This window comes from Helianthus annuus, chromosome 17 (assembly GCF_002127325.2).
Source record: "Helianthus annuus cultivar XRQ/B chromosome 17, HanXRQr2.0-SUNRISE, whole genome shotgun sequence".
Taxonomy (NCBI): domain Eukaryota; kingdom Viridiplantae; phylum Streptophyta; class Magnoliopsida; order Asterales; family Asteraceae; genus Helianthus; species Helianthus annuus.
In genome coordinates, this window is record NC_035449.2 from 187,748,444 (window position 1) to 187,764,880 (window position 16,437).

A 16,437-nucleotide genomic window follows, 5' to 3' on the forward strand; every position below is an offset into this window, starting at 1 on the left:
TTGTCATATGTGACACCACGCAAAAACGTGTCCAAATTATGTATAGACATGTGTCCTGAACTTTAAACACGTGGAAATTTCGTGAAGGGCTTAAAATGTCAACATGCCAAACTTGAGCCTCTGATTGACACCACGTGGATAATATATTCTTAATCGAAAGATTAATTGAATATAAAAATCCATTTGTGTGTATATATGAAAAATGATAAGGCTACGGGAATTAAACGTGTCAACATGTTAAGTTTACCTCTGAGTGACCTTTTTTTGAACATTCCCCGAAAGCTTTATAAATTATATTAGACACATTGATAAATGGCTATTAGGGAAGTTAAACCTCGGCTATTAGTGATAGTCCATACTCCACATTCAAGAATTTGAAACTAATGTGCAATACAGACAATTTCTTCATTGATGCCAACTCTTGAAAAACTCCAAGGGGACACATTGCTCTGAGAATGACTCGGTATGATATTGCCCTGATTATCCTTAGTATATACTGCTGAACTAAAGTTCAACATCCTGGCCTGCATATGGGTATCAATATCCTCAGCAGGTCTCTTGGAGTTGGACTTCAAGAGTTGTATTTCCTTCATTATAACTTGGTTAGTCTCATGCTGTCTCTTCATTTGATCCTGTATATCACCAAACAAAGTTAAAATTTTATCATTAGAAACCGTAACAGGAGTTCTCCCTGGAACACCAGATCTGTTGACATTCTGAACGGAAGGAGTGTCTCAGGATATTTGGCTTTCATCTCTCTTTAAGGAGCTTGAACTTGTGGAGGAGGAGGAAGCACCAAACCAGTTGTTGCAGAGGTTGTAGCTGACATGGTGGAAGAGCTCATGTTTGATCTCGAGGCCATTGAAAATAATGTAGCAAAAAGTTTTGAAAATAGAAAACCAAGTAACGATTTTGCAAAAGTTTTTAGTAGAAATAGCACCACTTGCCCCACGGTGGGCGCCAAATTGTTTTGGTCAAAAATTACCGAACCAATTAAGTGATCAAATTAGTTAAGTGAGGTAGTGTGCTAAAAAATGTGTTGAAAATATGTTGGTTAAGTTGCTTAGAAAAACAGTGTTCAGGACACAGCTCAGGATAGTGAGCTGTATCTATGATCAAACAATGAGCAGAAAAGTAAAGGTTGACACGTGATGTACGAGGAAAGCCCTTGATCAATCTAGATGGCCGGCATAAAACCTCGGGAGCTGACAATCGCAGCTGCCTTGTTCTTCTATTACTTCAAACGTCAGGATACAGTGCAGGATATTGATCGGATCGCTAAGTGTTACAATGAGATTTGAGTACAAGTGTTTGTGTGTAGTGGTTGCTAGTAGCTAGAGAGCAAAGAGTGTGAGTGAAAGTGTGTGAAAAGTTGTGTCTACCTATGATCCGATCGCCCCTTTATATAGTTACAAAAAACAAACTAACTCTCCTATTATTCCGGGATGCTGGGAATATTCCATTCTGAACGTTGGGGGACTCTTTCTACTTGTTTTCCACGTGCTTATTGACTACAAAACCGGGTCTTCAGCTCATATACCCGTTACAATGTCAATAACATTGACCAACATCCGATATTCTCGCGGAATATGCCTTTCTGACCGTTACAAGACCCATTCTTCCACCATCAACGTCCATTTTTCAACCACCTTGAGCGAATCTTCAGGTAGATCAAGTCTTTTAACGTTGGTACCTTGCAACCAACGTTTTACAAGCCAATCGTTAGTAATAGTCAGGATACTGCCTCAGGATATTACCAATATCCTGGCCCGGTATCCTGATACGGTATCATGATCCGGTATCCTGATCTGGTATCCTGATCATATACAACTAATAAAAAATCAAGATATAAAATCAGGATATGGGCTCAGAATTTCACCCATAACTTTTGGTTGATTTAACTTTTGGTGATTTCGCTTGAATGGTCCAATTATAGTGATTTCGCTTGAAGTTAAATTTGTGATTTCGCTTGAATGGTCTTGATGTATTTCAAGCGAAATCAGAAGGGTATAAATAGGCTTGTGATCATTTCATTTGTAACGGAATTCAGAATCGATACCGAGGTGCTGCCGGTATTTCTTGTGACTGTAATCGCTGTTAATTCAATATACAAGAAGTTTATAGTGATATTCAAGCTGTTTTGAGTCTATATGTTTGTTTTCGCCTTTCGTATAGTCTAAGAATTCTTCTGAACGAGTCGTTTGGGTCACAAAACGATCCTACAAAATAAACATGTAAGTCATAATAAAGCAAACAAGTAATTCTCCTAGTCTCCCTAGACTACCCTCCCAGCCTCTCAGACTGAACTTCCTAGCCTCTCAGACTAACTCCCTAGTCTCTAAGACCAACCTCCCAGTCTCTAAGACTAAGGGGCTGTTTGGTAGCCTCTGAATGGTCATTAAGAGGCTACCTCTTAATGGAACCATTAAGAATTTTACCAATGAGAAGGTAGAAGCATGTGACATGTGATGATTTACCATTCAGAGGTTACCTCTTAACCATTCAGACTTGAGGTTACCTCTTATTCATTCAGAGGTCTTAAACCATTAAGAGATAGCATTTGAATGGTCATTAAGAGGCTACCAAACAGCCCCTAAACCTCCCCAATCTCTAAGATTGAACCCCTCAGTCTCTAAGACTAAACCTCCCTCAGTCTCTAAGACTGAACCTCCCCAGCCTCTAAGGCTAAACCTCCCCAGCCTCTAAGGCTGAACTCCCTCAGTCTCTAAGACTGAACCATAAATTTTGAAAAAGTGTATTTGTGGCTTTTATTTGTAAAAATGTTTTGTATCCTGGATCTGGACGTTTTAATGTATGCAATGTAAAAATGTTTTCGTGAGAGCCCTAGTGATCATAGTCTAGACTCGAGAAAGAATCCTAGTTCGCTATGATCGAGGCTCTGATACCAAGCTATCACACCCTGGATTTTGCGGAAGCGTGGGTTTATTTGGTGTGACTTCTTAATACCATAGCACAATCATAACAATGCTATATGAAATAAAACACATGATAGTCGTCCATTCATTAAGTTTTAAAAGTTACCACAACATCATTGTTTTAAAAGTCGACACATAAAACAAAATACAACCACGACATAATTAAAACATTTTCACATGACACCACAAAAGACTTGACTAAAAACATGGTTTAAGACTTGTAACCCGTCCAGGAAAGGGTCACACCTCCTAAACCTGGATGACATCATTATTCCCTACGCAGCTTGACACGATTGCATACTTCGCCAGATCCACTAATTTCCTGAAATACATGTAGTTTGAAAAATCAATAAAAATTGAGCGAGTTCATTTAAAAGTGAGTATGTATAAACCTTTCATGTATGAATAAAAGTCCCTGGTATGTAGCAAAAAGGAAAAAGAGATCACCAATGGGTTGCAAAGCCACTGGTATGTGTGAAGAGGTGCAGGAAAACTCAAACCTAGCAAATTTGTTACCGGGCTTCGGCTGTAAGACACAGTCACCTCTATGGGCCGCCCCGGCCTCACGGGTGTGGCCTTGCTACACCCAAATAGATCTATCACTCTTGTGTCCCTCGGTCCTAACAACGAGGATTAATGGCCTTAAGTGTTGTACCCACCCCTCACATGATCTAGTAGTAAACCCTCCCTATGCTAACCATACCATGTAAATAAATGTTTGTAATAATTGTCGCATGTATTTCACCCCCGAAGTATAAAACTGAAAACAGTAAAAAGAAAAGGGGGAACATGAATTCACAGAAGTGCGTATCCCGTAACGTCAATCTCAAACTCGATCTGTTGCGTGACGACCTACACATACTAATGTCTATTAGACGAACGGGCTGTGCCTTGGTTTAGGGTTTAGTGTTTTGAGTTGCGTTACTTTGATATTATACTTGTTAAAATAATAATAATTATTTTAACTTAACTTTTGTATTTAGGAAAAATAGTTAGGCAACTATTTCGTATCCACACTTCTTAGGTATTTTATATGTGTATTTCCTTCCCAAGGATGGGGGTATTTATACATGTAAACTTGTAATTTCCGAAAAATATATTTTTAAGTCCCACTTAGAAAAATATATTTAAATTATTTGTCTAAAACATCTTAATTCCAAAATATATATATTTTTCCCAAAAATATTATATTTTTCTTCATAAATTTTCCAAAATAATATTTTACCAAAAATATAAGTATGAAAGTATTTTTTTCTGAAATATTACATAAGTTACGTTTTAGCGTTCGCGTTGCATTAATAAATGCGTAACTTAAATATTTATTTCGTGAGAGTTTTGGGTATTATTTTGGAGTCGTAATTTTATGGCATATAATAGTTATGTTATTTTACCCTAAAAATAATATAACTAGTTCACAAAATAAACAAATAATCACACAAGAGTTTTAGTATAAAATATATATTCTAAATATATATTTATCAAATTTTATTTACGAAAATCAACCTCCGGCACTTAGTATTTTGTAAAAAAAATCATGGCGAAGTTTATTTTGAAAACCAATTTAAAAATATATCTGTAACACTTGTTAGAAAAATATTTTCTAAGTGTTGAGATTTTAGAAAAATTTCGCCAGAGTTTCCTTTGTAAATGGAGGTGTCCATGCTTACTAGCATATCATTTTCTTTTCAAAAAATCATTCAATCAATTCTCACTCAACAACATACAACCTCTATTTATCAGACTTTGTCAAAACAAGCATAAACTATAAACTCATGAACTTGAATATTTATAAAAACATGTAGTAACTTACTAGCACACTTAGTAAGTCTTGTTACCTTCCAAAATGTGATTGGTTCTTTAAAAACTTTATTTTTAAAGAGTTTGAGTATTTACAACTTCTTGTCATATGTGACACCACGCAAAAACGTGTCCAAATTATGTATAGACACGTGTCCTGAACTTTAAACACGTGGAAATTTCGTGAAGGGCTTAAAATGTCAACATGCCAAACTTGAGCCTCTGATTGACACCACGTGGATAATATATTCTTAATAGAAAGATTAATTGAATATAAAAAGCCATTTGTGTGTATATATGAAAAATGATAAGGCTACGGGAATTAAACGTGTCAACATGTTAAGTTTACCTCTGAGTGACCTTTTTTTGAACATTCCCCGAAAGCTTTATAAATTATATTAGACACATTGATAAATGGCTATTAGGGAAGTTAAACCTCGGCTATTAGTGATAGTCCATACTCCACATTCAAGAATTTGAAACTCATGTGCAATACCGAATATTTCTTCATTGATGCCAACTCTTGAAAAACTCCAAGGGGACACATTGCATGGCATGGTTATTAGAGCACTCAGAACTGATCATTTGGACTATTGCACTGAATTATGGTTCAAGATTCGGATATTTGAAATGCATGGTGAAGTGTATGAAAGTTAGAAAATTTTTGTCTTCTGGTCATCGGTTACGGACCGTATGGCCCTAGGCTTACGGTCCGTAAAGCAGTAACTGGGCGTTGCAAACCAGGTTCGGTTACGGACCGCAAACAATTGGACTTACGGTCCGTAAAGCAGAGGATACGGACCGCAAGAGCTTTCCCTTACGGTCCGTAAGCCCGTCGCTGGGCAGAAGTTATGGACAGATGTATGTTAAGCTGATAAACCGACTTAAACTCATAATTTTCGAAACCATGGATCATTTGACGGTATATACAAACCACTAGGACACTTGGGGTGATCCTAGGGCCTTCCATAGCAGCTGGGATTGATCCAAAAGTTGTGATCAAGTATAAATAGGACTTTTGAGTTGAGCTCTCATACCTCATTTGCAACATTTGCTAATCTACAACTCCTGGAGCATTGCAAGGACTTGGAGAAGACTTTCAAGTGTAGAAAAGATTGCTTGGACCTGTAGTAAGCCTCTAATTACCTGATTAGTCCTTATAATTAGCTTAATTATCTAGAAGTCAAACTTGACGTAAATTAAGTTTGACTTTCGTTTTAATCTCATATGGTGTAACTACTTATCAAATTGAAAGTAGTTATAAGACCACATTAGTATAGGTGATTAACCCTTAAAAGGGCATCTCCTAATTATCTCGTTTGACCAGTTAATTGTCGGGTCAAAGTAGTTTGACAAGGACAGAAACTACAAATATGATTAAAACTAACAAACCAAAGGTTCTAAATTATATTTTAGCATTCTAATAACTTGGTAATTAATATTTAAGCATGTTTTATCAGTCCTAACCCGGCAATTAATAGTCTAAGATCAGTTTATAACCGAAAGTCGCAAAAGCTTGACTTTTGCTTTGACTTTCAGTTCTGACCGTTCAAGCTTAATTCCTCTATGTTTTAAGCTTCCATTAGGACCACATTACTTAGTAATATAACTCTCTGGAGTTGTATTGCACGAAGCCAAGTGGTTTGAATTATATGCACTTGATCGTGATTATGCTTAATAATGCCTTAAACGCCCTTTTTGCATAAAACTGAGATTTTTAGCAATGTGAATGGACTAATACCTTTACTACTGATATTTAGACTTATCCCAAAAATTTAACATCAGTTCTTGGTCCCAATTAGGAGTTATGCTCAATATCGTAATTAGAAGCTTCTTATTAGTTAAATTGCGATATCTTGCATAATGCATGCTTAAACTTGGATTTTGAACCAAAACTCATTACCTTCTGTTAAGATATTATTTTTAGGGAATTGTAGGATTTTTGGTCAGATTATTATCTGTTTAAAACATAGAGTTCTAGTATGATTCGATTAATGACGATAATACCCTTTTTCAGCATAAAATGAGATTAACAAAGGATTTGAATGTCAAACCTTTTTCTACTGATTTCATATATTAAATAAATTATTTTAGGCATTCAAAACTGATCAAAAGCTCAGATTCACACAAACATCTTGATTATCGTCAATAAGCGAGTTTTACGCTAAATAGGTGCATAGTATGGTTTAAAACCATATTTAACATCTAAGACTTGTTACCTACTGAAATTCTAAACAAATTTAAATATTTTTACAGTAGGTATAAGTTATGAACTCAGGTTTCCAAAAATGTCCTTGAAAGCCTATGTGAAATGACCAAAATGCCCTTCCGGGACATAGCTTGGTCAAATATGTGTAATATCTTACTGATGTAATGAAATAATTTAAATATTTTTTTTACTGATTAGAAAGGACCATAACTTCAGTTTAATATAAAATCTCTTTTATAAGTATTTAAATTACCAAAATGTCCTTACGGGACTTAAAAATGGTTTTAAATACTTTTTGGGCATATATGTTAACATCCTACTGATATATTAACATATTTTAAGCATAACAACAATTAAGACCTGCATATAATTCTTTTGGTTACCCGTTACGCATTTTATGCGTTTGGATCGGTTACGTGACTTGTTTACGTAAAATAGCCGAAATGGGCTTAACCATATCATTTAATTTTCATTTTCCAGAATGTATTTAGTTTACCCATATTATACAAGTATCCAAGCTTGTCGGGTCTAAATCACATTCTATCCCGGTCTTCGCTTAATCTTGCGTTTAGAACCGTAAGGTTTCCTTCTAGCTAGCCGGTCTAAGTCCTTGACTTAATTAAAGACCCGTTAGCATCCTAATAGGTTAGTTAAACCTTTTATACAGATTAAATAGCTTCCAGTAAAAAGTTCCTTCAAGAACCTTAGGAATTTTACTGCTATCACCAGGTAAATACTTTTAACTTATTTTCCTTATAAGTGCTTGGGATACGGTATATTAATACCGCTTGGTCGGGTATGGGATTATTTAGTCGGATTATGATTTAAGAAATCCGCATAACCCGTTTTAATCCGTATTGTTTGATAACATAAACATTTGGGGGTTAACGACCGTGTCCTGGATATCCTTGGCTCATTAAAGTTAATAATGGCCACGACCTATGCACGGGGTGCAGGCATGCACCCGACAGATGCAAATGCTAAATTACCCACAAGTTGGGGATAACTCCTTTGTGGGTTCTATAAGTGGTGAGTCAGTTAATCATGTCCGGCTTACAAACCGACCCCACATGTGTGACAAACATGTAAAACTGTATACAAGATTTTATTAAAATTGTCCCAAGTTATAAATAATTTGTGCCATGTGCACCTAAATCAATTTTCTTAAATGTCTTCAAAATGAGTCAGTTAAATTGTATTTACCAGTGTAAACTGACGTATTTTCCTAAAGATTGATTGACAGGTACTTCCCGAAATAGGCTGGAGCTATAGGGTGTCATAGAGGATCTTGCAAATCCATAAGATACCTGAAATCTGTAGTTTTTGTTTCGTTGTACATTATGATCCGCCTGTGGATCTTATTACATTCCCGTCTGTATTATTCATATACTCGACACACAGACAGTATGGTTTGTAATAGTTTATTTACCCAGCCTTCCGCTGTGCTATATTATTGTGTGTAATGACAATGATGATATCAACTACGTCACTATACTCCCCGTCGGGCCCATCGGTGATATGTGGAAATATCGGGGTGTGACAGGTTGGTATCAGAGCCAACATTGAGTGAATTAAACACTAACCTTTTGTGTTTAATCTCAATGACACAATAAGCACATTCCTTAGACTCTCGAGTCTAGGCAAATGACCTAGGATGTATCTTTTACTTTCCTTTGCTGTTATTATGTTTTATTTTATTTTGTTTTCTTGTTTTATCAGGAAGTTCATCAACATGCCTCCAAGATTAAGGGGAAGAGGCAAGGGTCCCATGCGAGGGGGGCCGTCGAGAGTAGGACCATCTCATAGACGCACTCCATCGGCGTCCTTTTCTACCTCTGACTCTCACGATCTGTGGGGTCAACCTTTTCAGCCAGCAAGACATTCTGTCTCGCTAAGCTCTTCGCCTTCTTTCCACCCGTCTTTTGGGCCGCTAGTTCCAGACGAGCCCCAACACTCACACCACTCTCAGCAATCTCATCATTCTCACGAGTCTTACCAGTCGCACCATTCTTTGCAATCCCATTCGTTTCACCACTCTGATTCCCTCTACTCCCCGGGACAGTTTAACCCGAACGACTATGTTAACAATTTTCTTGGTTACAACCCTTTGGGCCCTGAGGACCATTTTTCTCAGGGGATGGAAACGGACGATGATCCAGATCTGGAGATGCAGACCGGAACGCCGGGTCACCCAATAAGCATATCAAGTGGATCTCCATTTCAGGGATCACCTTACCATGGGCCCGACTCGTTCCAAGAGAAAATGGCCACATATGATTGGTTCTTTACCCCATCATACCATAGCTCTCCAGCCCAACCACCTTTGGTTGAACCCCAACTCCAAGTTGTTTCACCGCCGCCACTTCCTGTAGAGGAGCCACCGCAGCCACCTCCCGAGCCTCCGGGGCAAAGGAGGAACGCACGTATGTCCGTACGGGGAGGACCTCGTTTCAGTTCTCCCCAGGGTTCGAGTTCTTATCCCCCTATTCCGGAGGACCCCCAGATGGGAGGGCCCTCGAATGCGGCGCCGGAGATTGAACCTCCGCCAACTTCTTATGCACCACCTCAGCCGCCTATGGGTTTTGATAACCAATCCCGACCTACCCAGGTTCATCTGGGTATAATCCTTTTGAAACCCCATCGGGGTACCCATCGGACTATGGAACTCAAGACCCGTACCTTACGGCTGCGCAGTATCATCACCTTTACCCTTCTTCTTACCCTTTGGTTCTTCCAACTGGATACCCGGTACAGGGTTATCAGTACCCATCGTACCAGCAACCTCCTCCTCCACAGCAGCAGCAGCAACAAACTCAGGAAATCCTGGAGAGGTTAGATAGGGTTGAGCACAAGGCTAGGAAAAACAAGGAGAAGCATAATAGCTTCATGAAGGGCCTTGCAAACCTTATCAAAAGGAAGAAGAAGTAGGGGATTGTTAAATTTTCTTGGTTGTTTGTAATCATGTCCCTGTGAGGACATTTGTTTAATTTCAGTATCAAAGTCCCTGCGAGGACTTATTTTCTTATTTCTGTAAGCCCCTGCGTGGGAAGTTTGTCTTTTCTAAGTCCCGTTTAGGGCACCTGTACTTGTTGCAAGTTTAATGAAGATTTATCTTTGGTTTTTAATTATGTATTTTATTACATCATGTTATATCTTTTCAATTTATCATTGATCCGCCAAAGAAAACTCTTAGAGGTATAACCTAGCCTAAGTATTAATTGGCTATGATGGTATAACCTTTTTAAGATAGTAAATCTCTGTTAACATCTGAAAACATGTTAACATTCCTAGCTGTGCGATACGAGAAACCACACAAGCTTCCAAAAGTACTTGGATCTTTCCAAGTTACATATAGCCCATATGATCAATGCGAATCATGGCTGATAACATCAATATGATGTGTACACCAAGACATCCTTTAGAGATGTATGCTTATAAGCAAAGGTGTAATAATGACAACGGAAGTTCAATTTATAAACTTCTTGTCAATAAGGCGATGAACTTTGTTCGACCCTTAAAAGATCATTGATCCAAGAGATCGATGGTTAGTTCATAAGTCATCCATGTGACAAGCTTCCTAAGCTATTTAAATGTCCTTCGAGACGAACTTAATGATAAATAAAATGTCTTTCACGACATTTGCAGTTGTGGAAATTTTATCTCCCCCTGCTTAATAGCATAAAGAATAGTGTATTCTATTTGATTTTAAATTACTACTTAAAATGGTCTAAATGGTTTAAATAATACCATGACCATCTGATCATCAATGCGATGAATCTATATATATAATTTAAATATTATTATTGTTTGTTATAGTATTCAGAAATGGCTGGCTCAGATGAAGCAAACAGTCATCCTGCAGAAGGCAACACCAGGATTAATATCACTGGTGCCAAACTTCAAGCAATGATCACCGCGGCAGTTTCTCAAGCGGTAGATGCTAAGTTTAAAGAGCCGAGTATTGTTAGGTCTCAAACTCACTCAAAAACCCATTCACAACCACACACTCATAAGAAGAGTGAGTCTCTGCACTCATCTAACCAGGGTAGTGAACCCAAGAAGCAGTTAGTATTTGAGTCAACCCCTAGGCACACCAAAGGTTGTACTTATAAGTACTTTGTCTCCTATAAGCCGAGAGACTTTACAAGAGAAAAGGGGGCGATTGATTGTATGAAATGGTTAGACGAGATGGAGACTATGATAGACATTAGCGGTTGCGCTAAGGAGGATGTGGTCACGTTTGTATCCCAATCGTTTAAGGGCGATGCCCTCACATGGTGGAAGGCGCTAGTACAGTCCACCGGGAAAGTTCATTTGTACAATCTCTCGTGGGAGAAGTTTGTTGACTTGGTGAAGGACACTTACTGTCCTCAGCACGAAGTAGAGAGGATAGAGACTGATTTCCTCACCCTTGTGATGAAGGATCTAGATTGTAGATCCTATGTGACTAGTTTCAATTCCATGTCAAGGCTGGTACCGTATCTAGTCACTCCTGAGCCCAAATGCATTGCGCGTTTCGGTCTGGCCCCTGAAGTTAAGGGAAATGTTAAAGCCTCTAAGCCAGCCACTTATAGATCCGCTGTGGATCTATCATTGTCCCTCACTTTGGATGTAGTGAGGAGTCGGGCGAAGAAGACTACTGAAGAGGGAAAGAGGAAAAGAGAGGATGATCAGTCTTCTCAATCAAACAAAAAGGGCAAAGGGAACTCTGGTTCCAAAAAGGGGCAATCAGACGATAAGCCTAGGTGCAAGACTTGTCACAAAAGGTACTTTGGAAAGTGCAATCGAGACCCACAGGCCAAACCATGTGGGATCTGTAAAAAGAAGGGGCACAAGTCTGTTGAGTGCCGGAATATCAAGGATGCAACCTGCTATGGTTGCAATGAGAAGGGGCACATCAAAACCAATTGCCCCAAGAACGCAAAGAAGCCAGAAGAGGCAAAGAAGAACAATGCCAGAGTGTTCCAGATGCAAGCAAGGGAAGCGGTGAATGACGAGAACGTCATAACAGGTACCTTCCTCATCAATAATATTTATGCTAGAGTCTTATTTGATTCCGGTGCTGATAAGTCCTTTGTAGACCATAAGTTCTGTAAGTTGTTGAATTTGCCTATTAAGACTCTAGACATAAAATATGAGGTAGAGCTTGCCGATGGTACCTTAGAATCAGCTTCAACTCTTTTTGATGGATGTTCAATATCCATTAAGAATCATTCTATCCCGCTATCCCTCTTGCCAATGAAATTGGCTGGTTTTGATATAGTTTTAGGCATGGATTGGTTGTCGCATAACCAAGCCCAAATTGCCTGCGATAAAAAGCTTGTCATTATCAAAACCCCCTCTGGTGAATCAGTCACCATTCAAGGAGATACACAATATGGGTTGCCCAGCAATGTGTCTATTCTCAAGGTATCCTAGTGCTTGAAAAGTGGATGTGTCATTTACATGGCACAGGTGACTGTGAATGATCCAAAACCGAAGATTGAAGGCATCCCAACCATCTCAGAGTATCCTGATGTCTTTCCTGACGAGTTACCTGGATTACCTCCGGAGAGGCAAGTAGAGTTCAGGATAGATATCCTTCCAGGATCTGCGCCTATAGCACGAGCTCCGTATTGTCTAGTGCCTACTGAAATGAAAGAGCTCAGAACTCGGTTAGATGATTTACTAGAAAAAGGTTTCATTCAGCCTAGTTCTTCACCTTGGGGAGCTCCAATTCTGTTTGTGAAAAAGAAGGACGGATCAATGCGCTTATGCATTGATTACCGTGAACTAAATAAGGTAACGATCAAGAATCGTTATCCTTTACCTAGGATCGATGATTTGTTCGATCAACTCCAAGGAGCGAGTTATTTCTCAAAGATTGATTTGAGATCTGGGTATCATCAACTCAAGGTTCGAACTGAAGATGTGCCGAAGACGACATTCAGAACAAGGTATGGACATTTCGAGTTCTTAGTGATGCCTTTTGGGCTCACTAATGCACCTGCAGCATTCATGGACCTCATGAATAGAGTCTACAAGCCATATTTAGATAAGTTTGTCATTGTCTTTATAGACGGCATACTTATTTACTCTCGTAGTCAAGTGGAACATGAAAAACACCTTAGGTGTATCCTAGGACTGCTTCGACAGGAGAAATTGTACGCCAAATTCTCCAAGTGTTAGTTTTGGCTTCGCAAAGTCCAGTTCCTTGGACATGTTGTCAGTAAACATGGCATCCAAGTAGATCCTGCCAAGGTAGAAGCTGTTATGAATTGGGAAGCGCCTAAGACACCTACGGAAATTCGTATCTTTCTGGGCTTAGCGGGATATTATAGAAGATTCATTGAGAACTTCTCACGAATAGCTGCACCATTAACTTCTTTGACCGTAAGAATATGAAGTTTGACTGGGGTCCGAAGCAGCAGGAATCCTTTGAGATTCTAAAGCAAAGATTGAGCAATGCTCCGATACTGTCATTACCGGAAAGAATTGAAGATTTTGTTGTAAACTGTGATGCTTCACACACCGGCATGGGGTGTGTACTTATGCAGCGAGGCAATGTAATCGCCTACGCATCGCGGCAGTTAAAAGTGCATGAAAAGAATTACACCACCCATGATTTAGAATTGGGCGCTGTTGTTTTCGCACTAAAGTTGTGGAGACATTACCTATATAGGACTAAATGTGTAATCTATTCGGATCACAAAAGTCTTCAACATCTGTTCAATCAAAAACAGCTCAATATGAGACAACGTCGTTGGATGGAAACTCTGAATGATTATGATTGCGAAATTCGCTACCATCCGGGTAAGGCGAACGTGGTTGCTGATGCTCTAAGCCGAAAGGAAAAGGTTAAGCCAATTTGAATCAATGCCAAGAGCATTGAGCTGAAGAATAGTCTGAATGAAAGACTATTAGCTGCACAGAAAGATGTTGTTTTGAAAGTTAATCTTCCAAATGAAAAGTTAGGTGTAACTGCTGAACAGTTAACACCTGGGAAGGATGGAATCCTCAGGATGAATAGTAGGATTTGGGTTCCTATTCAAGGAGGACTTCGAGATGTGATTCTTCAGGGGGCCCACAACTCTAAGTACTCAGTTAACCCTGGAGGTGACAAGATGTACCAAGATTTGAAGGCTAATTATTGGTGGATAGGTTTGAAGAAATCTATTGCCACCCACGTAGCTAAATGCCTGACGTGTGCTCAGATTAAGGCTGAACACCAAAAGCCATCAGGTCTTCTACAACAGCCAGAACTCCCTACGTGGAAGTGGGAGATGGTAACCATGGATTTTATAACCAAGTTACCTAAGACAAAGCACGGAAATGACACCATATGGGTTATTGTAGATAGACTGACAAAGTCAGCACATTTCTTACCCATCAAGGAGACACATAGCTCCGACAAGTTAGCCCAGTTGTACGTTGATAAGATTGTAGCTCTTCATGGTGTACCGGTGTCTATTATCTCGGATAGAGATACTAGATACACCTCTCATTTCTGGAAAAGTTTCCAACAATCTTTGGGCACTCGTTTGAATTTTAGTACTGCCTACCACCCTCAGACTGATGGACAGAGTGAGCGTACTATTCAAACCTTGGAAGACATGCTTCGTGCATGTGTTATTGATTTAGGTGGTAGTTGGGATGACCACCTACCATTGATCGAGTTCTCCTATAACAATAGCTACCATACCAGCATTCAAGCTGCGCCTTTTGAAGCATTATATGGTAGAAAATGTAGGACGCCTGTCTGTTGGGCAGAAGTAGGAGAAGCTCAGTTATCAGGACCCAAGATAGTCCTTGAGACGACGGACAAAATTGTCCAAATCCGTGATCGTCTAAAAGCAGCCAGAGATAGACAGAAGAGTTATGCCGATAAGAGACGTAAACCTCTAAAGTTTGAGGTAGGTGATAAGGTTTTACTGAAAGTGTCACCCTGGAAAGGTGTGATGCGTTTTGGTAAAAAAAGGCAAGTTGAGCCCTAGGTATATCGGACCATTCGAGATTATCGAATGTGTCGGCAGTGTAGCTTATAAGCTAAACTTGCCAGAGGAGCTGAGTGGAATTCATAACGTATTCCACGTTTGTAATCTCAAGAAATGCTTAGCCGATGAATCACTAGCTATGTCTCATAAAGACGTTCAAGTTGATAAAAGCTTGAGATTCGTGAAAAGAACAATATCGATCGAGGATCGACAAGTTAAGAAGCTCCGAAGAAAGTATGTAACTATAGTTAAGGTCAAATGGGACGCTCGCAGAGGTCCTGAATATACGTGGGAAGTCGAATCCACTATGAGGCAGAAGTACCCTCACTTATTCCAGTAAATCTCGGGGTCGAGATTTCTTTTAAGGGGGTGAGGATGTGACACCACGCAAAAACGTGTGCAAATTATGAATAGACACGTGTCCTGAACTTTAAACACGTGGAAATTTCGTGAAGGAGTTAAAATGTCAACATGCCAAACTTGAGCCTCTGATTGACACCACGTGGATAATATATTCTTAATCGAAAGATTAATTGAATATAAAAAGCCATTTGTGTGTATATATGAAAAATGATAAGGCTACGGGAATAAAACGTGTCAACATGTTAAGTTTACCTCTAAGTGACCTTTTTTTGAACATTCCCCGAAAGCTTTATAAATTATATTAGACACATTGATAAATGGCTATTAGGGAAGTTAAACCTCGGCTATTAGTGATAGTCCATACTCCAAATTCAAGAATTTGAAACTCATGTGCAATACCGACAATTTCTTCATTGATGCCAACTCTTGAAAAACTCCAAGGGGACACATTGCATGGCATGGTTATTAGAGCACTCAGAACTGATCATTTGGACTATTGCACTGAATTATGGTTCAAGATTCGGACATTTGAAATACATGGTGAAGTGTATGAAAGTTAGAAAATTTTTGTCTTCTGGCCATCGGTTACGGACCGTATGGCCCTAGGCTTACGGTCCGTAAAGCAGTAACTGGGCGTTGCAAACCAGGTTCGGTTACGGACCGCAAACAATTGGACTTACGGTCCGTAAAGCAGAGGATACGGACCGCAAGTGCTTTCCCTTACGGTCCGTAAGCCTGTCGCTGGGCACTAGGACACCTGGGGTGATCCTAGGGCCTTCCATGACAGCTGGGATTGATCCAAAAGTTTTGATCAAGTATAAATAGGACTTTTGAGTTGAGCTCTCATACTTCATTTGCAACATTTGCAACATTTGCTAATCTACAACTCCTGGAGCATTGCAAGGACTTGGAGAAGACTTTCAAGTGTAGAAAAGATTGCTTGGACCTGTAGTAAGCCTCTAATTACCTGATTAGTCCTTATAATTAGCTTAATTATCTAGAAGTCAAACTTGACGTAAATTAAGTTTGACTTTCGTTTTAATCTCATATGGTGTAACTACTGATCAAATTGAAAGTAGTTATAAGACCACATTAGTATAGGTGATTAACCCTTAAAAGGGCATCTCCTAATTATCTCGTTTGACCAGTTAATTGTCGG